The sequence below is a fragment of the Cavia porcellus genome, unplaced genomic scaffold (genome assembly GCF_034190915.1).
Source record: "Cavia porcellus strain 051 isolate PalLab524CR breed Dunkin Hartley unplaced genomic scaffold, mCavPor4.1 scaffold_6, whole genome shotgun sequence".
In the NCBI taxonomy this organism is placed as follows: Eukaryota; Metazoa; Chordata; class Mammalia; order Rodentia; family Caviidae; genus Cavia; species Cavia porcellus.
The window spans coordinates 52,607,699-52,631,912 of NW_026947489.1; the positions used below are offsets into that span (position 1 = coordinate 52,607,699).

A 24,214-nucleotide genomic window follows, 5' to 3' on the forward strand; every position below is an offset into this window, starting at 1 on the left:
AAAACATTTAATTGAGAAATGCCTAGTGGATTAGTAGAACATGTTCCTGGTGTGTTGGCATGGGTCACAGAGGCATGGCCTTGGGTACAGTATATGATATCTAGCCCACTGTTCTCTGATACTGTTTCCTGCTCTACTTCCTGACTGCATGAACTAAGAAATTTGTTTGTTACACTCTTCTGCCATGATATGACTGTTTTAAATCTAGCCAAGTATAAACTGAATTTATCTTCCCAAACTAGAGCTAAATTATATTTCCTTTCCTTTGAGTTGTTAAGTGTCAGGAATTGTGTTCAGTAGTTGGAAAGATGGTTAATGCAGACAAATGGGACCAAAAGTGGGGTTATTGCTTGAACTATCACTGACCATATGGTTTAGTAGTCCTTGGGACTGGTTGGCAGGAAGAGTTTAGAAAGATTTGGCTATGCAGGCTAGGAAAACCCTAGGAAGTTGTTAACAGAATTTGGTTCTGCTTGGAGACCTTTTATTTATCCACTGACAGACTTAGGTTATTTTTATATCTTGGTTACTGTGAGTAATGTTGCGGTAAACATGGGGGTGTCAACACCTAAAGTAGTGATTTTGTTTTCTTGGCTACACACCCAGAGGTGGTATTGCTGACTCATATGCACGTTCATAGCTGAAGTTTCTGTCCCGGAACCATTAATGGACTGTGGTATATTGCTCCCATGTCACTAATTCTTAAGGTTTGTGGGTTTTTTCCAAGGCTTTATCTTCTTTTCTCACTTCCTGTCTCTTAAGTTTCTGATGCAACTCTTCACTACTAAACAGAGGAATCCTTTCATCTTGTAGAATCATGACTAAGTCATCAATGCTAGAGAAGTGTACATCTCTCAAAGCTAGTAAAGTTGAAGAGCTTAAAAAGAAAAATTTAGAAACACTTTCCCCACTTAAAATATTGGGGAAATGTTAACTGCCTTTAGAAAACTAATCAACAGAAAATGACATATAGCCTTCTACAATTTTAACAAGGGAGCTTGCCTACATGTAGTATAATTCCCGAGCAGGTTCAGCCTTGAACTGATTGACCTTCTCATTCAGAAACTTTACTAAATTCTTCCCATAGGTTGAGATTTAAAGCTTTTCTTGTGTTTATTTCTGTTTATACTTCCCCTGTGGAAGACAAACATTATAAGCTTCTTCCTTGATACAGGAAAATATAAAATCAGAAATATGATTCTTTCTTTAAAAGAGAATCAGCTTTAATTAAAGGGAAGGTAGGCAATTTCTTGGAGGAAAAATATGTATCTATTCAGTTTCTGTCTTATAAATCCCTTCTGTGTGCTTAGAAGAAAGTGAAATTTTCAGCCAGTAAACTAGGCAAAAAAGCTTTTGATAGATAACTAAAATTATTTTAAAGGAATTTCGCAAATAAACTTGAACTTGACGATGTTTGGCTCTTGGGACAGAGATGATTTCTCTGTTGTGCTCTGTAGGAAGAGAAAAGAGCTCCCTTATGGTCATTTTACTCCTCAGAAATGTAACATCTGAAATGTAAGTTTTGGTATTAGTGTCACAAGTTTATGAACAGAGTTTCAAATAACTGAGAGAAGTCTTAGATCATGACAACAGAAACAGCAATAATTAAGTTGTTTGCACTGACTCAAAGACACAGAAAAAATCAACCTAAATAAATTTACTGTATTTTAATCTTTATATAACTCCAAAGTCAAAGTCTCTTTTTTAGTACATGTGAAAGCCTTGGTGAGATTTCAAATATTTGGAAGCAGTCTCCACCCCAGTCTCCTGACTATAGCAGTTTAAAAATGCTTGGAATGTCTTCACAGTTCAGATTCAAATCATAACATTATAAATTTTTTTATTAGTATATGTTTGCAGTACTTAACAATTACGTTCATTGTGGGGACTTTGTATCTTAGTTCTGTTTTAGTCTTTCTTCCTCCCATCCTTCTCTGATCTCTTCAACTGTTCTTCTTCCCATTTGTAAATGTTCTATTTCCATAATTTTCTTTTTGATCACTTTCCCCTTTCCCTCCTAATTCCCTCTCTCCATTTCTTGTTCCATTTCCCATTTGAAAAAGATCTTCTCACTTCCAGTTGTCTATATTTTATTTTGCTTTTTATTCATATTTTGGGTTACTCATAAAATAACAATCATGTGAAGTATAACCTTATCCAAATCCTGGCTCCTACAGTGTTTGACTCTGTAAATATTAAATGCATTAATTTCAGGCTCCTTCAAAATCAACACACATTTTTTCATGTATGTAGCTTACTATTTTCTGAGGACGAGATGTTGTCCTAACCCACAGGTAAACTTTGGTTTGGGTACTGTTAAAATCTGATATGATCATGAGATTAAAAGTGGTCATTTTATTGTATATGAACCTCCTTAAAACTTCTGGAAATCATATTGCATAAGAAGCTTTTTGTAAATAAAGAAAATATAATCATTATCATGCTCACATCAACACCAAATAAAAATAAAACTTAAAACTGTGATATTAAAACAATTCAGAGAGGTTAAGGCAGGAAGGTAATTCAAGGCCAGTGTGGGTTAAATAGTTCAAGGTCAGTCTGAACTCCACAGTGAGATCCTGTCTCACAGGACAAAACAGAACAGAACAGAACAGAACAGAACAGAACAGAACAGAGCAGAAGAACTCAGTCAATACTTCAATAATCACTGTGTACCGAGCATCCTTTAAGGATATTCTATATTTGAGTGTTATGAAATCTTTTGAAGATATAATTGATGAGTATAATTGAATTAAAATTTTGATGAACTTGAGGCATGTGTGTTTTCTAAGTGGCCATCCCTCCAGTATCTGACGCAGAACCAAACTCCATTAATATTTATGTGTTTAATTATGCAACAACTCTTGTCACCCCATTTTGCAGATGTGTAGACTCAGTCGCTGACAGGTTACATGTTCAGCCAGGAACATGTAGTATATATGTTCTGGGCCAGAAAACTGACCTAAAAGCCTGGGCTTCAATCATATTCTTCTGCCTTCCTGCACTGACAGATAAAAGCAATTCTGGTTTTACATCAGAAATACATAAAATTGAACATGAGGAATGTGCTGGGCATTTACAATGCACAGACACCAAAATTTGATTTTACGCCTTCAACTGACACACAGTTTCCTCATATTCACTGGTCTAAAATGACATAAAATGTCACGTCTTGATAGTATTAAACTAATAACAATGTACTGAATTCAGTGGCAAGTAGACTTATTCTGTTTGAGTCAAGCAGTCTGTCTATACTGTTGCTGAAATTCTCTAAATCAAAGAGGTAGCTATACTTTATGAGTCATTCAAGACTGTACTTTAAAACTACAGAACAAAAATATATTTTCAGCTGCAAATTTCAAAGTACTTTTACCTCTCTCTCTCTCTCTCTCTCTCTCTCTCTCTCTCTCTCTCTCTCTCTCCCCCTGATACCTAACATGCATTAACTAAATATGAGATTTATTCCAAGAAGTGCACCAAATAAATATAAGATTTGTTTAGACTGATAGCTTCTTGCAGGAAGAGAAGTCGAGTTTCTAATACCACCAGAAGTATCTCCCATAATCCCTGGTGCATTGTCAGTCTACACTACAGAGAGATGGTAACTTTTTTTCAAGTCTTTTGCCTTTTCCTGGTTAAGGAATAAAGAACACTCTGAGAAAATAATTTTTGAAAACTTGTGCTTTTTGATTGAGACCTAGATTGATTCTCAACTCCGATTCTAAAACATGGTGCTCCAGATAGGATTCAGAATCAATATGAGACCCTTAAAAGATGTACATTGGGAATCTTGCCATGACTATACCCTAAAATATGATTCACTTATCTGAGGGAGAACAAAAATATACAAACACCTGTTTCTTTTAAACTCTATTTGTCTTTTAAACTCATTTATTTGTCGTTATATGGTTAAAATGTGGACTTAAGCTGCTACAAATTAAGTAGACCTTTCAGATGCTGAAAGAGATTCCAAGCCTCTGAAGCTTTCAATGAAAATATTTTGTTCAGCTGCAAATTTCAAGGTGCAAGGGACTGATTCTTTGTTGGATGCAGGAGCTGATGTTACTAAATAAAGGGGAATGTTCAGTATTAAAAATACACGCTCGGCAGAGAAATGCGAACAAAATCTTTTTTGTAGCAATTATGAAAGGGTTCTTTTTAAACACCTTACTGGAGAACCAGATTCTGTCCAGCTTTGGAACCATTCACATGATTTCTCCTTCCAGCTACTGATGACATCTTTAAAATTATTCTTTTATGCATACTGACAAGCCTATATACATAGATCTTGCTAGCATTTGAAATATTCATGTAGTTCATCAAGCTGATTGGGAAAGGGTAGTCTTGCATAAATTTAGCTGTCTGAGTCGCTCTGTCCAGGAACTGGTGAAACTAGGAGAAACTAATTATTGGGTTACCAGCTCTGCAGATTTCAGCAAGTGATTTTCATACCGTAGTGCACTTACAGAAAACAGAAGCTTGACCATTCTTAGACACTCACTTTAGAAAACAACCATGGCATATCGAAGATAGAAAGTTCATCCTGAAACATTTACCTTCTTTCAAAATGAGTTTTTACAAAATTTTATGAGAATCACAAAGCAACTTAATGTTAGACTAAGAAAAAGAATAAACATAGATTATGAGAAATCTTTGAGCATGATTATTCTTACAATCTTGAAGGACTGTTTTGTGTTGAAATAGGGTCTTGCTGAGTTGTCCAGGCCAGCCTGGAATTCCTGAGTGGGTTACAGGTGAGCTGCCAGGCCCAGTTTCTTCAAGGATTTTTAAAAGTTTTCTTCTACAATTCTAAAAGCATTTTTCTATTTTCAAAAGATCACATAAGTAGAGAATATAAGGTGACCTAACTCATCATGGTATAAAATTTTTATTGTTACTAGTATCAAATTTTTATCCTCTGTTTAATAAAAGACTCCTAAAGTTTTAGCTGGAAGCATGGCTAATATGAGAAAACTGAGAAAGTTAAAGCAAACAAAATGAGAAAAACCTAGTCCCTCAGAGACTCCAAATAACTTCCTGAACACTATTTTTTTTCTAAATTCTATTTTGTTGCAATATCTTAGTTTGAGGTATTAGAGCACTGTTTATGAGGTTTTCATTTTGTGCTATCTTTGATATCTATGTCTGTCTATCTATCTATCTATCTACCTATCTATCTTTCTATCTACTTAATTCATTTCACTATTTAGTGACCTGAAAACAGGCTTCCACATCCAGGCAAGATAGAATAACAGGGACTACTTTTGCTCTGTATCATAAAACAACCAATAAAACAAATACATTACAGAAAACCATGGTTTTGAGAAAATGGGCATCGAACAGTAGAGAAGAGTGAAACTTAAGAGGAAAATAATGAGATTAACCTTAGGATAACCCTAAATTACTATTTGAGAGAAATCCCAGGACTTGGTGAAGAAAGGAAACCCAGAAAGTGCATAGTGGGGTCTCTGATTTGAAAAGAGAGGAGAGGATTGGTTGAGATTTCCAAAGGTTGCTCCTTGCATGTTTTGATAAAGAGCTGATGTATGCGTATCTGAGAGGGAACTACCCAAGGTCAGAGAAAGTAGCCAGGAAAATAAAGACGCGGCCACTCACTAAAGTACAGTGGTTGTCACCACTGACCAAAAACAGAAAAGTTTGAATCACAAGGTGCTATATAGAGTCCTCAGAATTTTCTCACCTTGATAATTAGGCATTTTTGTCCTTGATTGCATGCCACTTTTTCCTTTAAAAACAAGATCTAAAATGATCAAACTATTTCCAAATAATGTCAGCATGTTCCAGATGTTAAAGAATATGTACTAGAATAAAAAAAAAATCTAGCACCTAACAAGGGGAAATGCACAGACTCTGAAAATAAATCAGATTTGAGTACCCAAGCCAGAAGCATGGAAACATGGTCTATGAGGAAGGGAAGAACCAACCGGAGCTGACTCAAATGTTAGAAAAGAAGTAAATGCTTCAATTAACAGAGACAAGACATTAAAACAACTATTGTAAGTACATTTTATACGTTCAAATGTTTAAAAACAGAGAGGAAGTTAAATAGATTGAATATGTAGTGAGTTGTTGAGCAAATAATATTCAGATGAATAGAGATCAGGAAGTTGGAGGTTAAACCCAGAGAGCGTATTTATCTACAGGAACCAGAGGCCAAATCAGGTAGAAGCTACCATGTTAATAGAGGAGAAATCAAGGTCTTAATCTGTAACAGAGACTTTCCAGGTAAGGTCACGAGACTCTTCCTGAGAAACTGTTTCCATTGTATTTCTTTGTGTCTGGGTTGTTCCAGTATGCACTGTACTTACTTCATTTAAAAAAGTGAAAAGTAGGCTCTTGATAATCCTGATCATGGAGAGCCAGTCTACACTGTAGCTCTTTAGTGTCTTTGGCGATGGGGTCTGGGATCACTTTGTCCCCCAGGAATTATCTAATGTCATGGTTTAAACTGCAAAGCAGTATTTCTCAACTCAAATTTGGATATTCCTTAACACTGCAGGTGCCTTTTGGATGTCCTCAGGTTCTCTGTTTCTGAGTTAGTAGTATAGAATGAATTTGCTGTTCATCAATCATTGTTGAGTGATTTATATAAGCTATTGAGAGCACGTTTATTTACTAGGAATTTAATCCTTTAAAAGAGAATGCATTTTGTTATGCTTGTGGTGGTAAATGAATTTGATAATTTTGTCTAGTTTTTTGAAAATTACATAGAAATTTTTATTTTCAATTTTACAAGAATAGGAAAGATCAAAGAGAAACCACATGACAATATTGGTACATTTTGGTGTAGAGTAGCAAAGTTATTGTTAGACTTCTAGAGTTACAAAATGGCATTTATAACAGCTATGAGATAAAGGCAGCTTTTGATTATAAAGCATGAGTGATATAAGTAAATGTTTATCCTTAAGAGAAAATTGGAGGAAACTAAATTTTACTTAATGTCAAAACAAGTGAATTTGAAGGAAATTCAAGAAATAACATATGTCTTCTATCTTATTTCATATAGTTTCTATTTATATGGGCAAGTACAGGGAACAAGGAAATGTGTTGCTGTTATTTAAAGGGCTTTCTTTTTTAGCATCATACATTAGGATCATACATTACTTTTAAAATTTTGATTCTCAAAAAAAAAATCTTGGTTCTCTGTGTATTTAAAGATACTTACTCTTGTTCTGACCTGCCCGAGCTTTTGGGGTTCACTAACACCTGCTGATATTTGTTGAAATTGCAAACACAGAGGTAGGAAAAAATAATTAACATGTCAAGGTCTTATCTAGAAGAGCAAATTTATGAAATCAGAGTAAATGACACAAAATTTGCAAAATGAGATCTGCATGAGTGTGGTAAATCTATTTTCAATGAAAAGAAAATTTGAGTTTTAATGAATTATTTTTCTTTTACAAAATCAGCATGATATTCAAGTCATTTATATGTAGGAAAACTCAGGGCATCATTACAATGTGTCCCGTTATTAAAACTATAGAAGAAATGAGCCATTACAAATATTCGATCTTTTTTTAAATCTTTTTTTTGGGGGGTGGGGAACAGGGAATCGAACTCCTTAACCTCATGCTTGTTAAGCATGCACTGTGACAATCTTTGATTCTAGTATTCAATTTTCATCAAATTTAATTTTCACCTGAGTAAAACTCTGTTCTTAAATAATATGGTTTAGAAATACCTATAGTTGCCTTAAAACAGTTAAATCTATTCCCTTTACCTCTTGGCTTAGTATCCATAAATTCTACCTATGAAAAGAAAAGAACATTTTTACAGTTTTGTGACATTCACCACCTCTTACAACTTGGTCAGTTTAAGTCTTTGGAAACTTATAAATTTGCATTTGTTATCTGCACATCAGAGTGCTCATTTTATGCTCCTTTCCAGAACTGACAAGAATAACCACAGATAGTCATCTTTGAACACTGGCATTATAACAGAAGCATGTAGGTTGAATGAATAGCATCCATCAAAAATGGTACTGTAGGGCAAATGTTAAGAGTTGGCCTCAGACACTAGGAGTTACCAAGCAGATTATTTTTTCTGCTTCTGTAATTATCCATCTGTGACATTAACCTGGTAAACATTTCGGAGCAGATGATGGGTGATTTCAGTTTATGCTATATATCTTAGTATTTGTGCACTGCATTTTCCAGGATACATGCATTTGTACTTCCACAGTGAGTCTTACCCTTGTTATGTCAATCAGCGACCTCTTTCACACAACCACACTGAGGTCTTTTTAGAAAAACTTAGTGGTGAGTAAATAAGAGCTTCTTTCTTCCCCAAGAGAAATCAGATGTCTTGGGTGGAGGCATCTATTTATCCAAGATAAGCTCAGAAATGTGGCTTGGAGGAAAGAGTTCACTCAGAGAAGACAAAGGTATGCAATTCGAAGAAACCGGAGTCCGAAAGAGGCCCTTGCAGAATATCCAAGAGAAGTAGGTCAGATGGAGTGGGACTTAGGAAAGTGTAACAAGGTCTCGGAAGGTTCCAGCCATGGTAGCCAGCCTGCTGAGTCACTGCAGTTTAATGACAGTTTGAACATTCTCCTGATCTGTGGGTGTGTTCAATCCATCATCTGCCACTATTGCTGCACGTCAGCAGCTACTCTAATGTAGTCATTTTTTCCTGTAATTCTCTGGATTCCCAGGAAATCTCATACTTGTAACACACAAATTGTTCTTCTAGATTAGAAAAAGGTTACTATTTGAAAGAGGAGTAATAAGAGCATCTTACAGCTCTGATGAATTCTAAAGTTTTCTTAAGTGCCTTGAATCTGTTACTTATCAGTACATTTGACTCTTACGTCAACCCAACAGGATTACTAGAATTTTCATTGGGTAGAAAAAGAAAAAGCAATTGAAAATTAGCAGGAGAGGAGGACAAATGAGTAAAAGCATAGCTGATAGCAAATGAGCTTTATTAGTTAATGAGGATAGTGGCTATATAAGAAGAAAATAATGAACAAACGTGAAAAAAGAAAATGATTTCATATTTGTTTCTCTGATCCTATTGGCTGTATTATTCAAATTCTCAAAGAATTTCACTCAGTGATTTTTCTCTGCTTTCAAGATATTTTCTGTAATGTATTTCTGTTTTTTTTTTTTTTTTCCTAAATTTTCAACAGTATTGCAGGATTCCTAGTGACACTATGGACTCATAGGACTTCTTGAAGTAAGCTCCTGAAGGGGTTAAAAAGGTAGCAAATATTTCATAAGGGTTGTAATGACTTTAGTTCTGCTTAGCCAATCAGAAAATTGTAAGGATAATGATAATAGGACATCATTAGGGCTGTGCTAGCCTATGTTACTGGTCTCTAACTGAATGTTTGGAGGAGGTTGATTCATATTGAATTAGCTTATTTCTTAAATCTTGACTGGGAATAAATAATCACTATTATTTCCTAAAAGACCTTAAGATTTATGACATTCTCAATAATTACTTACAGAATTGTGACAGATTATGTTTGCAGGAAAGGCAAACAAGGTGAAATTATACAAGTTTAATATCCTTTTGAAATTCAGGCAGTTGTGATCCAGTGTTAAATAAGCTCGTGGTACCCATGTTTAATAGAAAACTGGAGACATTTTATTTAACCACATATGATGAACCTGTATATTATTAATATCTATAAATTCTAATATTAAATTAAATGAGGCAAGGTTGTTCACAGCTTCCAAAGAGTAATTTAAATTTCATATATGCTTCTTTAAAAGTATTACTGTGTTAGAAAATGACTTCTCAATGGGAATTTTAGTGTCCAGATATTTCTAGGAGTGCAAGGCAGTTTGAGATATTAGTTTGCTTTGAATTGTAAAACAAAACAAAACAAAACAAAACAAAAAAAACCCAAACCAAAACAAAACAAAAGAAACACAGTAGCAATGGTTTTGCTTTAAAATTGTTTATTAAATAGTTATAGCTGTTTTTCTTAGCAAAGGCAATATGTTGTCATATATTATAGTGGAGAATCAGTGTCACAAATGAAAGCTACAAAGTTGAAGATATATTCTTGCTATGAAATATATGAAAATATATTCCTGTTTCATAAGATCCTCGAAAGTATATTTAACGCATTTAATAGGGATTTAATGAATGATTAGTACATGATTAGCACTGTGCCATGTGCTAAAAGAAAGCAGAGAAACTCAAGATATGGTTGTTAGTTTTCCCCCCCGTAAGCATTTTGGAAATAATTTGGAAGTGACAACTTAGTCACTCCAAATAATTTATTTAGCAAGGTACAACACAGCTTTTTACAAATGCATGATACAAACAAGAGTTCACTTACAGCTAACTTGTGATTGGGGAAGTAAAAGTTGTCTTGCAGGAAAGGAAGGGATCCTCATATCCAAATATATCCTTGTGAAATGGATATATTTGAGGAGTGACCTGGCCTGCAGGTAAATCCATGGAGACCCTAGAGGGGGAGTGGGGATGAAAAGGAAACAAGAGACACAAAGAGCAGAGACAAGTTGAGGAATTCCAATCAAGTCTCATTTATTCACAGAAGGAGTAACAAATCTATAGGGTACTGAGGAGGAGGGATTTGGGTTCTGAGACGTCAGCAGGTAACTTAGCAACAGTGGCAACACCGAGGTTTTATCAGTCAGTTCAAATTTCCCGCGCGCAGGCTCATAAGGCATGCTGGTTAACATAATTTCTGAATAGGCCAAACAAGGTAGGTAGGCAAGGTGCTGCTTAACTACCAAACTTAACTCCTAGAAGGGAGTTAAGGTGGTAGCCAATTACCGGGCTTCCCACAGAGGAGAGATGGAAATTTAAGCATTATAAGCAAATGTTTATGGAAGACACCATGTGGAATGTGTGCAAATGAAAAGGACACTGTGGGGACAGATATGGAGATTTGTGTTGAGATACAGGGGCAATTATGGGAGGTAGGTTAAGGACAGAAAACTGATACCCTCAAATGATAGGAAATGTGGACTTTATTTTCAGACAAAGGGGAGCCACTGACATTATATGGGTTGAAATTAGCATTTGGAGAAGATAAATCTGAAAACGGAATAATATATTGGTTGGATGTGATGTAGAAAGTATTATGTTGTCAAAGAGATTTCCTTGGTTATAATTTCTGCTTTAACATTTGTAGCTGTGCGAGGCCAGGTCATCACTGAACTTTTCTTGACTTCCAGAAAAGAAACTGTAAGAGCTACGTGCATCTGTGTGAATGTAAGTGAGAAGGTCACTACTCCATATATATATATTTAGGTTTAATTTCATTTCAACCTAGGCAGAAAGACCAATTTGAAAATTATATTATTAAGCTAAATGTGAGGTAATGACGATCTGAGGAATATCTAATGATTATCTAGGTCATGAAGTGGGAGATCAGAGAGGGCTTCTTTTCTGAAATGGTTGATTATTGAGAATCACAAATAGAAATGGATTAGTGAAGTGGATTCTGATGTGAACTAATCAGAGAAATCACTGACTCATCTGGCCTTATTGACTGTGATAGGACATGAAATATCCAATTCTATAACTGAATGTCTATGAGAAAAAGTATTTATTATGCCCTTAAAAACAGTATTGCTTCAGGGTATATGCTTTTCTATTTATGCTATGCTCTCTTCCCACAATGACCTAATTCTTGATCTAATTATCTGTCTTGGATATTAAATTCATTGCATTCATTCTCTCCATACACTTTGTGTTTAGCTCTACAGATTACTGCTACAGACCTACAGAGGGTAATAACCAGCAAGGAAGTCAGGTACACACATCCAAAGGGTTGTAGGAGCAAATAGAATATTTAGCTGGTTTAAGTCATTAGTTTCATGTTTTTCAGGTGATTTTATAATTTTTTGATTTTCTCATCTCAGAACTTCCTTCATGGTAAGCAAGTATGTTACCATTGAGCTATATGCCAGAGTCCAATTTTATCATCTTCATGGAGGAGACCAGGAAAAGTCGATGTGAAAGAGTCAAGCATATTATGCATTCATAAGATTCACCCACAGTAGATTCAGGAGGATTTGGTGATTAGATAATATTTAGCGTTAAGAAATAAAGAGGGCTCATAAATTTAATTAAAGTAGCTATGTGATATAAAACTGGCTTATAGCATGTGGTTCTCTGGCCAGAATTTATAGATTTTATAACCTGATAGTGATTCTTTCTGAGGGAGCTTCATTTAGGGTGCTCTACCAGGTAATTTAAAAATCCTATGAATCAGATAGATCTGTTCCTCTTTCCTCATGTCTCTCATCCTGGGAATCAAGCCATCATTTTCTTTATCAGTGAAAATCTGGGGTTTCTTTTTTGGTCTCATTCCAAGCAGTGCAGATTCAGTCCTCTCTGTTTCTACTAATATTTAAAAAAATAAATAAGATCATGGTACCCTTGCTCTAAACACGACACTGTTTTCTTTTCATAATTTCCACCTCAAAGTATATACCTAATATGGCTCTCATTGACTGCTATGTCTTTAGCTGCTGTCACTTTTTCCACTCGTTTACTGAAGAATCCTTCTTTTAAAATCCACCAAATATGGATATTGGCCGTTTTGTCTTCACGTTGGCCCCTCTACTTCAACCTTCCCCAAATCTTTGAAACCATGAGTAATTCCAATTTCTGTATCTTATCAAGCAGTGTGACAGCAAAACAAATGCAAACTTCTTTTCCTTCCCAAGTTCATAAATAGAAGATTCAGTCCTACCATATTTCCTAATAACGTCAGCAGAATATTTTTATTTTCTTATTAAGTTGAGAATGTTCATATTTTCACACAAAGGAATGCTTCTTAACTCCTTATGGCATATCCTATCTCCAGCAACACTGCTTTTTAACTCTGAGGTCCTCATTAAGCTACAGGTTATTTGAATATAAGCACTGTGACTCTATGACAATTGATCTGATGATTGAGTTGGGTGCTAAATGAGAAGAGGTGTGCAGTACATGTGACGTAGTTACACTAGGCAAAGGGCTGGTTCATGTCCTAGCTGGGATAAAGTGGAATGGCATGGCGTCTCATCAGAACAGTACCCAGTCTAAATTTACTAAGTATGAAAGGTAAAACCACAGATAAGATAGTCTACTGTATTTGAATTATGGTCAGCTCTTAATAAACACATAATTAATCCATAAATGAATATATATCTTGTACAATATATCATCTTAATTGTTATATATATATATATATATATATATATATATATATATAATTATATTAATCTTCATGAAACATTTTGACATATAGAGATCCCATTTCCAGGGAAAGAAAAAAAAATAGAGCAAAATTAACTCTCTAGCCCAGGGCTACATAGCTTACAAGTTGCAGAGATGGAATTCCATCTTGTTATTCTTTATTTAATATTCATATGCTATCAATATATTTAACTAATAGGAAAGAGTAGACTAAAGACTGAATGACAAATGTGTGTTTGAGTCATGTTAATGTGGTAAGAACTCATTAGTTTAAGGTTTGTGATTTAAAATAGAATTATTTCATTATGTAAAAGGAAAATAAAAGTGTAGAAGTGGGCTACGAAGTGCACTTCTAACATCGATTTGACCTGCTTATCATGAAACTTTGCATTTTAATGTCTATTACACATATCTGACAAGGCCTTTGCAATTTTGTAAGATTTTTCCAGATGGTATAGTCAACATTGTAAAACATCCTACTACTTCCCTAGGTTGGTACATTTTAGATACTGAATGATCACGTTCATCACAGGGAATTTGCACATGATATATATTAACTCTTTCGTTTCCCATTTCCCTCATCTCCCTTCAAATGCACTTTCCCTATTTATAAAAAGCTTTGTTTCCAACTTATCCATTCATTAATTGATGGGTATGTGAACTGCTTCCAAGATTTAGTTATTAGCAATTGTGTTACTATAAAGTGAGTATGTCCGTATAACTCTGGTATGATGTTTTTAATTTTTTAGGAAAATGTCGAGTGCTGGGTCAAATGTAAACTCTAGTTTCAGTTTTTTGAGGCATCACCATACTGATTTCCACATTGGTTGCACCAGTCTACACTCCCAACAATAGTGGAGAATGGCTCCTTTTCCCCTACAGCTTCACCAACATTTGTTATTGGTTGATTTCTTGATAAGTGCCATTTTTCTGGGGTAAGATGAAATCTCAGTGTTGCTTTAATTTGTGTTTCCTGAATGACCAATGATGTTGAAAATTTTTTCGTATATATATTTGTCATTTCTACTTCTTCATCTGATTAGTATCTATTCATTTCAGATACCTATTTTTGAATTGGGTCTTTAAATTTTGAGGTATGCTTTTTTGAGTGTTTGATATATTCTAGAAGTTAGAGCTTTGTCCGAGGAACAGCTGACAAAAACTTTTCCTACTCTAAGGGCTGTCTCTTCAATCTGTTGATGATTAGTTTTTTTGCTGTGCAAGAGCTATTAATAAGATGTGTTCCTTGTTGTTGATTCTTTGTAATATTTTCTGTGTGATCAGGGTTTTGTTCCACAAAGTTTTTGCCTACATGTGTTCAAGAGTTACACCTATTCCCTCTTCTAGCAGACTTAGTGTTTCTGTTTTAATATTTAGATTTTAATCCATTTTATTTCAGTTCAGCATATGGTGATAGATGTGAGTCTAATTTTAGTCTTTGGAATGTAGGGTTTGTCTAGCACCATTTAAAAAATGTTTTATTATTTTGAAGGTAGTGCAATACAACAGAACAAGATGGAACAAAGCCAATTGACACAGTGTAGTGAAACTGGTACAGAACTTCATGGCACGTTACCAGGATAACAGTAACAGGTGCCATAGTAATCTTGTTATCTTCATACAAGTTGTTCTTTCAATCAGGTATAGCAAAATCAGACTACAGAACATTATAGAACTTATCAAAACAGAATATTGAATAGAGCAGTAGAGCAATAAGAACAAAGCAAAATAGTGATAAAATTATTTGCCTTCAAAGAGATGGTAGAAAGAAATCCCCCTTATTTGCTATATTGCATATGGGCAGCCTTCCAAGAGATGCTCAGATCTCTGGCTCCCATTTGCTAATGGAGAGGGGAGATGTGGTGTTTGAGTCTCAGCCCACGTGCCAGTAGGCTCATGGCCACCTACCAAGGGGGCGAGCTGGTTGCTTGGTTTTCCAGTACCTGTCTAGCACCATTTATTAAAGGGTCTTTCTTCCATTGAAAGACCCTGGACTCTGTGACACAGATAAGAGGTCTGAGTGCATTTGGAGTTGTTTCTGCATCTTCTAATTTGTTCCATTATCCTCAGGTCTTTTTTTTTTTTTTGCTTTTTCTGGTTTTATTTTCCAGTACCATAATGTTTTTATCAGAGTAGCTTTTTAATATATTTTAAAGTTAGGGATGTTGATACCTCCTGTGTTGTCTTTGTTTCCCAGAATTTGTTTTGTTACTATAGGCTTCTGCTGGTTCCAAATAAATTTTAAGTTTGATTTCTTTAATTATTTGAGGTATGCTGTTGGTGTTTTGATTGGAATTGCATTTTATCTGTATAACGATATTGAAAATATGCTCATTTTCACTATGCTGGCTTTTCCAAGAACAAGGGTTATATCTCTGTTTGCTGATGTCCTCTGCAATCTCCTTTTTCAGAATACTATACTTTTCCATGTAAAGATCTTTTCCTTCTTTTGTTAGAGGGAATTCTAAGTATTTCATTTTTGGGGGGTGCAGAAAGGTGTGGTTTCTCTTATCCTGTGTATACAGGAATGTTATTGATTTTTAGGTGGTGGTTTTGTACCCCATTAGCAAATGGAAGCCAGACATCTGAGCATCTCTTGGGAGGTTGACCATATGCAATATAGCAAACTTAGATATTAAATCTAGAATTCTTTCACTGGAGTTTTTGGAATCTTCTATGTGGAGTGCTGTGTTATCTGCAAAGAACCATAATTTAACTTCTTTTTCTATTTTTTCCCTTTATTTCTTTCTCTTGTCTAATTGCTCTGGCCAATGTTTCCAAAAATATATTGAATAAGAGCAGTGATAGTAGATACTCTTGTCTTGCTACTGATTTTACAGTGAAAGCTTTTAGTTTTTGATTGTTTAGTATGCTGTAGGCTGTAGGGTTGTCATAGATGACTTTAATCATATTCATATAAAGATGTTCCTTGCCAATTTTCTGCATGGTTTTATCATAAATGAGTGCTGGACTTCGTCAGTGCTTTTTCTGCATCAATTGAGATGATCAGGCGATTTTTGTGTTTGTCTCTATTGCTATGATGTATTATATTTATTTATTTGTGTGTATTTAACTCTCCTTCAATCCTTTGGATGACTCCTACTTGGTCATAATGTATAATCTTGATGATTTGCTGTATTCTGTTTGCTAGTATATTCTTGACAATTTTTGAATCTATGTTCATTAGGAGACTGGCCTGTATTTTTATTTTTTTGTTGAATCTGTCTCTGATCTTATTATTAGGTTAATATTTGCTTCCAGGAGTGATTTTGGGAGTACTATTTCTCTTGCATTTCACTGAAGAATTTGAGAAGTAGTGGTATTAGATCTTCTCTAAATTTCTTGTAGCATTCAGTAGTTTTATGGAATTGCTTTTGCTACTTTATATTTTCTTATCTTACTCTCAATTGCTTTCTTTGCTAATCTTCATGACCACTATTGAGGCCCCTAACCTTGTTGTTTCTGGAGGTTACAGTTAGCAAAAGAGAACTACAAAAGCCCAACAAGACCTGGACTTTTCTTTGTTGGTAGATTTTTAATTACATGTTCAATTTTACTGACTGATATTGGGGTATTTAGAATTTTTATCTTCTTGACTCAGGGTAATTCATTCATATCTAAGACTCTGTCCATTTCTTCTTTATTTGTATCTTATTAGAATAAAGGTTCTGGATGTAGGTATTGATGATTTCCTGGATTTCTGTAGAATCTGTTGTGATTTTGCCCTTTTCATTCCTAATTGTATGGATTTGAGATTTTTCTTTCCTTATTTTGATAAGGTTAGCTAAGAGGCCCATCAATTTTATTTAATCTTTCGATGAACCAACTATTGGATTCATTAATCCTGTGTATTGATTGCCTGGTTTCAATTGATTCTTTTCCTGATCATCATCATCACCACCACCACCACCACCACCACTGCTGAGCTCCCTAATCTCATTATTTCTAGAGGCTACAGTTAGGAGCTTTAGGACATAACCATACAAAAGAAGGGAAAACCAATTGGTCATCTGTGAGGGAGACATTTGCCCCATGTGTGCTGGAAGCATTTGCTGCTAGGATGCAGCACTGTATTTTTGAAGGAAGGCAAAAGAGAGGAGGGGCTTCATATGAGAAATCTGTCCTGTGCATCTTTAATTTGCCACACTGTTGCCATCAGTAGCTTGGCATCAGTTTTTTGGGGATCTTTCCAGAATAGCAGTTCTGCTCAACCTGCACTGGCTGTCACACAGGCAGCCCTGTGGGGTGCTTCACCATTTTATAAAGTCCTATGTCTTGGTTTTGTTTGATCTACAAGTCTCCTATTTCAGATTGATTTTGATGTCAGAATATATGTCCCTCCCTTTCTTTCAATTACTTGTGTTTTCAATGATTTTTTCTGAGTAGCTCCAGTGAGGCTCCTCCTCTATTCTTGTCAGTCACGTTGGATTCTCACCTCTGTCATATCATAAACCAGTTCTTGTTTATGGCTATGGTTAATACCCAGTGAACATCTTTTCAATACTTTTGCTGTTACTTTAAGACAATATACATATATATATATATATATATATATATATATATACACACACACACATATATATATATGTGTGTGTGTATATATAAATATATATAAATGATCAATAAGTCAAAAATGACCATAATCACTATATTTCTATGTTGAACACATTGTATTTCTAATCACTTTGTTTTCTTGGTTATTTTTCAGACTGCTCTCTAAGCTGATCCCATCACCTTGTATGGAGACATTATATTCTTCATTGGAATGTTGGCTTTAAAAACTATAGCTGGATTTTCATTTTATCAGTTCACTTTTCATAAAGTCTTACTTTATTGCACATTGATACATGGAACCTATTTTAAGAAGTTCTCAGTTTAAACTTCATACATTTGTCTAACAAACACGACTCTTGAGTTACATTGGCAATGCCTGACAGCTGATAGTTTTGTTTTGTCAGAGCTGTCAATTTTTCACTTATTACTTGAAGGTTTTATGGCACTTATCCTTATTCATTTAGGAAAAAAAAATGGGATGATAAGTAAAAAAATAATGTGCACAGGTCTCATACATTTCAGCGATTGAGACAAAGATTGAAATAATTGGCTTTGTAAAAAATACTGAATTTTTTACTTCAGTTAGTACTCACTTAATTGTGTGCTCAATTATAAGGGAAAAATTTGAAGAATGTGTACAAAATTCTGGAAGCACACTGCCAAAATTGAGTACTGTATTGTGTTATAATTTTTAAGTTTTATATGTGTTGATATATACTTACAAGACCTAAAATGTTCATTTTAGTAATTTCATTTTGCATTGAGGGAAGAAATCATAATTGAAAGTGGAGGCTACCTGTAGTAAATTTCTCCTTTATCCTTTAAACTGTCAATCTTGTTCAGAGTTTTGGTGATCAGTGGAAGTAAATCACTTCCAGGTCATACACAGTGTCCTCAAGTTGAAATGTTCTATTCCCGTACTTGACAAACACATCCCTCTGGACTTCAGAAACATTCAGACTTTTTTCTATGTATGTTCAAGATGTTTATAGATTGCTTTAAATTAACTAAATTCTAGCAACAGAGTATTTAGAAAAGGGCAACTACCAGAATTTAGTGATTCCATTCAATTTTCATTCTTTGCCACATTCTACAGACCCACACTTTTCTGAGTAGCATCCCATCTGGTTCAGAACTACTGTATCTAGATTGGGTTGGTTCAAGACCATTTTGTCAAGTGTAATTCAGTTATTCTTCCTTCTCCTGAAAAGTCTTTATACAACTCACCTATATGTGGGACACTGAAATGAGCTTTTTAAGACTCAGTTTGGTCTAGTTCACTCTCTGGTTAAAAAAAAAATAGTCCTCTACCATTGCTTTCATTATATTATTATTTTGCTCAAAATTGTCCCACTGATTCCAGATCTCAAGGTCTGCATATTAATAAGCCCTATCAGTTCCTCCTTCTTCATTCTGTTCCTCACAAGCCTCATTTCTCAATATCCATTTACTTTGTTTCATTAACAAACTTCAATTTATCTTCTTGGCAAATCCACATAATATTTCTTTAACTTTCAGGGAGAGGACAGACAAAGCAAAAGTGCTAAGAAGGGAATGGGAGATGGAGAAGAAGGAGAACGGGAAGGTGCCGCAAGAAGACTGTCCAAGGAGAACTCCGCTGCTCTGCATGGCATTTTGCATTGAATTTAAGACCATACTCCCTCCTTCCGGTGTAGACTGTAGACGGCCCACTGCGGGGACCCAGCTCTGAGAGGCAGCCTGGCCAGGGCTTCTCCCAGAGCCACTTGCTCAATTTGTTGTGGAGGGAACCCACCTGCGGTTATACTTGCAGTTATGTGCTGCTGTCTTGGAAAGTGGGAGAAAGTGATTTTTCTTAAAGGGATAACCTAATGCCACTGCACCCGGATTGCTCCTTTTGTGCTGGGCTCCAGGTCCTCAAGGGGTTAAATACTGCCACCTTGTAGATCTGGAATTGCTGAAATTCCTACCTTCTCCCTCCATTTTATTGGCCTTGTTGACATGGGCCCATGCTGTTTGCCAGTCTTTCTCTGAGAACTGTCAACTTCTCATTAAATAAGGTTCTTCTTCTCATGAACTGTACCAGACATAAACTTTTCTCCTAAATGTGCAAACTGAGTGTGATTCATTCAGTAGTAGTGGCAGTGAGGTGCTAAAGGAAGGCAAACGGAATATTCCATTTTATAATAGTACTATTACAAAACTGAGTGTTGCCCTTCCTGTTTTTATTTTAATTTTAAAAAAGCAAAGCAGATAAAAGGGTAAAAATGATACAGAATTTCAAAAAAATACCATTAAGAAATCATCACTAGTTGATATATTACATGTTGTTATCTTAGCAGTAGTTTTTCAGGTACAAAATTGCAGCATAAAAAATAAACAGACCATCAGACAATGACAGCACAAACTACTGAGTTTGATGGACTAACAAATTAGTAGTATGGTTATCTATCTTGCACACTTAAACATACATACAGTTATATATATATATATATGTGTGTATATATAACAAATTGTTCTTTCCTTTGTTTCCCTTTCATTATTACACTATCTATTATACACTTTGGATCTTATTACTCTTTCAGTTTTTTATTATTATTAGTTATTTTTATACTAGAGAGACAATACAGTATTTACAAATGTGAATCTGATTTATGTCACTTATGAGGATAGTCTCAAGTTGCCTCCATTTACCTATAAAAGCCTCTAGAAAATACTTTTTATAGCTGAGTAATATTCCATTGTATAACAATACCACATTGTTCTCATCCATCCTGTGGTTGATGGGTATTTTGGTTGTTTCCAAAATTTAGCAATTACAAATTGTGCTGCTACACACATGGATGCACATACATCGCTGTGACATGACTTTTTCAATTTTTATGGGAAAATGTCCAGGAGGGGAATAGGTGGATTGAATGAGATTTCCAATCCTAGCTTTTTGAGGAATCTCCATACTGTTTTCCACTGTGGCCACAGCAGTCTACACTCCCACCAACAGTGGGGAAGTCTTTTTCCCCACAACCTTGCCAACATTTGTTATCAGTTGATTTCTTGATGGCAACCATTCTTTCTGGAGGGAGATGAAATCTAAATGCTGTTTTAAATTGCATTTCTCAAATGACCATCAATGGTAAACATTTCTTCATGCATTTATTCACCATTTTTATTTCTTCATCTGAGAAATGTGTGCTAATCTCTGATGCTGATTTTTGGAGAGGGTCTTTGGATTTAGGGAGCTTGATGTTTTTCAATTCTTTTTATGTTGTGGATATAAGTTCTTTGTCTAAGGGACTGATGGCCAAAATTCTTTCCCATTCTGTGAGTTTTATTTTCACTTTATTGGTGGTTTATCTTAAAGTGCAAAAACTTTTTAATAAGATGAGATCTTAGTTGTTGATACTTTGAAGTACTTCCTGTGAAGTTTGCATTTTGTTTATGAATTCTTTGCCTGACCTATGTCTCCAAGATTTCTACCTACCTTGTCTTTCAGTAGATTTATTGTTTCTGTTTTAATATTTAGATCTTTCATCTATTTTGACTCTAGTTTAGTGTATGGTGACACACATGGGTCTAGTTTCAGTCTGGTCTGCCTGTTTTATACTCAGACAGCATCTCAAATTTGTGGAATTACATAATAATTAAATGAAAATATTTAAAAGCATTCTTATAGAAAAGCAAAATTAGAAATCACACCATTCCTCTAAATCTACAAGGTCATATGAGAAATTCTACAAGTGTGGAAAGGAAAAAAAAATGACTTTCATTATTGCAGGGAAAATACAGCAGTGTATATAATTACTGTTCTTCACAAGCCCCTTTCTGAGTCATAGGGACTGGCTTCTCACAGAGGTCATCTTAGTGAGAAATTTCAGCCCTGTAATGTTAAGTTTGCATTTCTGAGTCTCAAGAGAATTTTTTTTTTTTTTTTTTTACTTTCAAAGTAAGAGCAACTAGTAACCCAAATGATTTTCCTCTGACAGCATCTGAGGCTTAAAAATTTTGTCAGAGTTCTATTTCTGTACAAGGAGAAGTCCATTCTCATGATGTGACCCATTTTGGCTTATGCAGCCATTTCTGGAAAGAATCTAGTAGACACCTTGATTAGAGCAAAGGAACATATGTTGGCACTTTTCTTTTCTTCTTTCTTTCTTTCTTTGTCTTTCTTTCATACTAGAAATCAAACTCAGGACCTCGCTCTTGTCAGGCAAGCACTTGTGCCACCGACTTGTATCTTCAGCATGCAATCATTTCTTTTTACAAACATTTCATTGTTTCTAATTGCAAATGTTGTAAGAAACACTGAAATATCTCATTTAATATGTCCTCATATTTGAGTTTCTTAAAGGAATGAATAGAAAGACAATCTAACTAATAGGCTTTATCTTAATATGGAACACATCTACCAAATGTTATTTTCCATTTCTTTTATTAAGGTATATGATAAATATATATAGATTATTTACGATTAATCTTAGCTATTGTGCTTTACAAAATGGACACGGTACCTAAGAGCTTACTTCACTATAATAATAATAACGGTTATCAAAAAATCAATAACTGTTGGAGAGGAGATGAAAAAATGAAACATTTGAGCACTCTTGGTAGCAAGGCCAATTACTACAGACATTGTAGAAAGAATTAATAAGCTTCCTCCAAAACACAAAAATAGAAATAACATGTGACCCAGCAATCCATTGGAGATATGTATTCCAAGACAACAAAATCAAGATGTTGAAAAGACATTGGCATCCCCATGTTATCGCAGCACTTTTTACAATAGCTAAGAAACTGAAATGACCTTAGGATCCATCTCCTGATGAGTGCATGAAGAAAACAGTGCATATATACAAAGAAGTACCATTCAACTGTGAAACAAAAATTCTTGTCATTTGTTACAACATGGATGAAACCAGAAGACACAGCGTTAAGCAAAATAATTTAGGCACAGAGAGACAAGTACAGATGATCTTGCTCACCTGTGAATACCAGAAATGCTGTCCTCAAAGAAACTGAGAGTAAAATGGTGGTCACAAGACTCTACAGAAAAACGAGAAGACCTTGTTCAGTGGATGCTAAGTTATATGTGACTAGGAGTAAATATTCTAGTGTGTCGCGGGAGAGTATGGTGACTCCAGATAGTGAAATTTTATTTTCCCAAGCTTTAGAACTACAAATATTTCTACCATAAAATGTTCAACGTTTGAGGAAGTAGGTCTCTTTAACGAGAAAAAAATGTATTACATACACATAGAATTGCAATATCATATGAGACCCCTTTACTGTGCTGTATTCTTCAAATTTAGTTTAAAAATTAATTTAAAGGGACTGGGTATTTAGCTCAGTGGTATAAGCACCTGCCTTGCAAGCAGGCGGTTGTGAGTTGGATCCCCAGTACCGATAAAAAAAAATAAAATAATTTAAGTTACAGAGCCAAACGTGTCTTTGCATTTTTGCTTCAATCATATGAATATAACCCATGTTAAAGCACTCTCCTGCTTCAAGTAATCGTACAGCTTAAAAATGCTGCTTGGTGTTGAGATTTAGGCACTACAGGATTACCAAAGTGTGGAATAACCCATAAGGAAAAGTCTTATATTTTCCTGGCTTTCAACACTAACATTCATCCCTGAGGGTTGTGACCCCTCGTTCATCTCATATGTGCCTCCAAAGGGAGTCTAATTCCAAGGGTATTTGTCTGGGGTACCCTCACTTGCCATTTAGAAAGAGTTATATTTGAGAGAATGGAGTCATATTTGATAGCTAATTAAATTATTCAGGTTCCAAACACATTTCTCCCCCAACCATAAAGGGTCAGAATTGCAATACATCTGCTGATGATGAAGGTTAACTTTTGCTATCAAGGTAGCATGCATACTTGCTCTGTGCTGGTCTCTATGAAGCTTGTGGTGCAATGAAATGTGTACCTCAGTGTTGGGGACCACAAATTCACAATGGCTAAATTTGCATATTTCCCTATGGAATAAAAGTGAGGATTAGGATTATTGGTACAACTCACCTGAGATTTCCCATTGACTCCTCTAAGCAAAGGGTCATCTATACCTTCTTAAATCATTTCAGGATTATACTCAAGGACAAGCTACTTCTAAGCATAAGATCATCTACATCTTCTTAAATCCTCACAGGATTATATGTGTGTCAAGATAATTGTAAACAAGATTATCTACACCCTCTAGAGTTGGAGTATTTAATGAATTGTGATCCTTTGCCAGTCCCACCTTTCACTGTATACAGCTAACAGTGGCTGCTTTAGGTATGGAGGAAGTCAGATCCAGGGATACTGACTTTCAGCCATTGAAGGAATACTTGTCTCTGTTTTTCATTTTTCTCACAGCATTCTAGAGACAGACAATCTGGGTTCCTGGCCAGGTTTCTGATATTGACTACTGGGACTTTTGGATGGGTTCTTGATACCTCAGAATCCAGTGACATTCTTACTGTGGCTGAGCACTTTTCATTTGGTGAT

At 35.1% G+C, this 24,214-nt stretch overlaps 1 long non-coding RNA gene across 1 annotated transcript; it reads left to right on the plus strand.

Annotated features, from left to right (window-relative positions):
- Positions 1 to 10,616: 10,616 nt before the first annotated feature.
- On the plus strand, positions 10,617 to 19,743 carry LOC134476261 (uncharacterized). Its single transcript, XR_010047843.1, has 3 exons — positions 10,617 to 10,705; positions 11,138 to 11,217; positions 19,267 to 19,743. It is a non-coding gene; the product is annotated as an uncharacterized LOC134476261 (long non-coding RNA).
- The last annotated feature ends 4,471 nt before the right edge of the window (positions 19,744 to 24,214 follow it).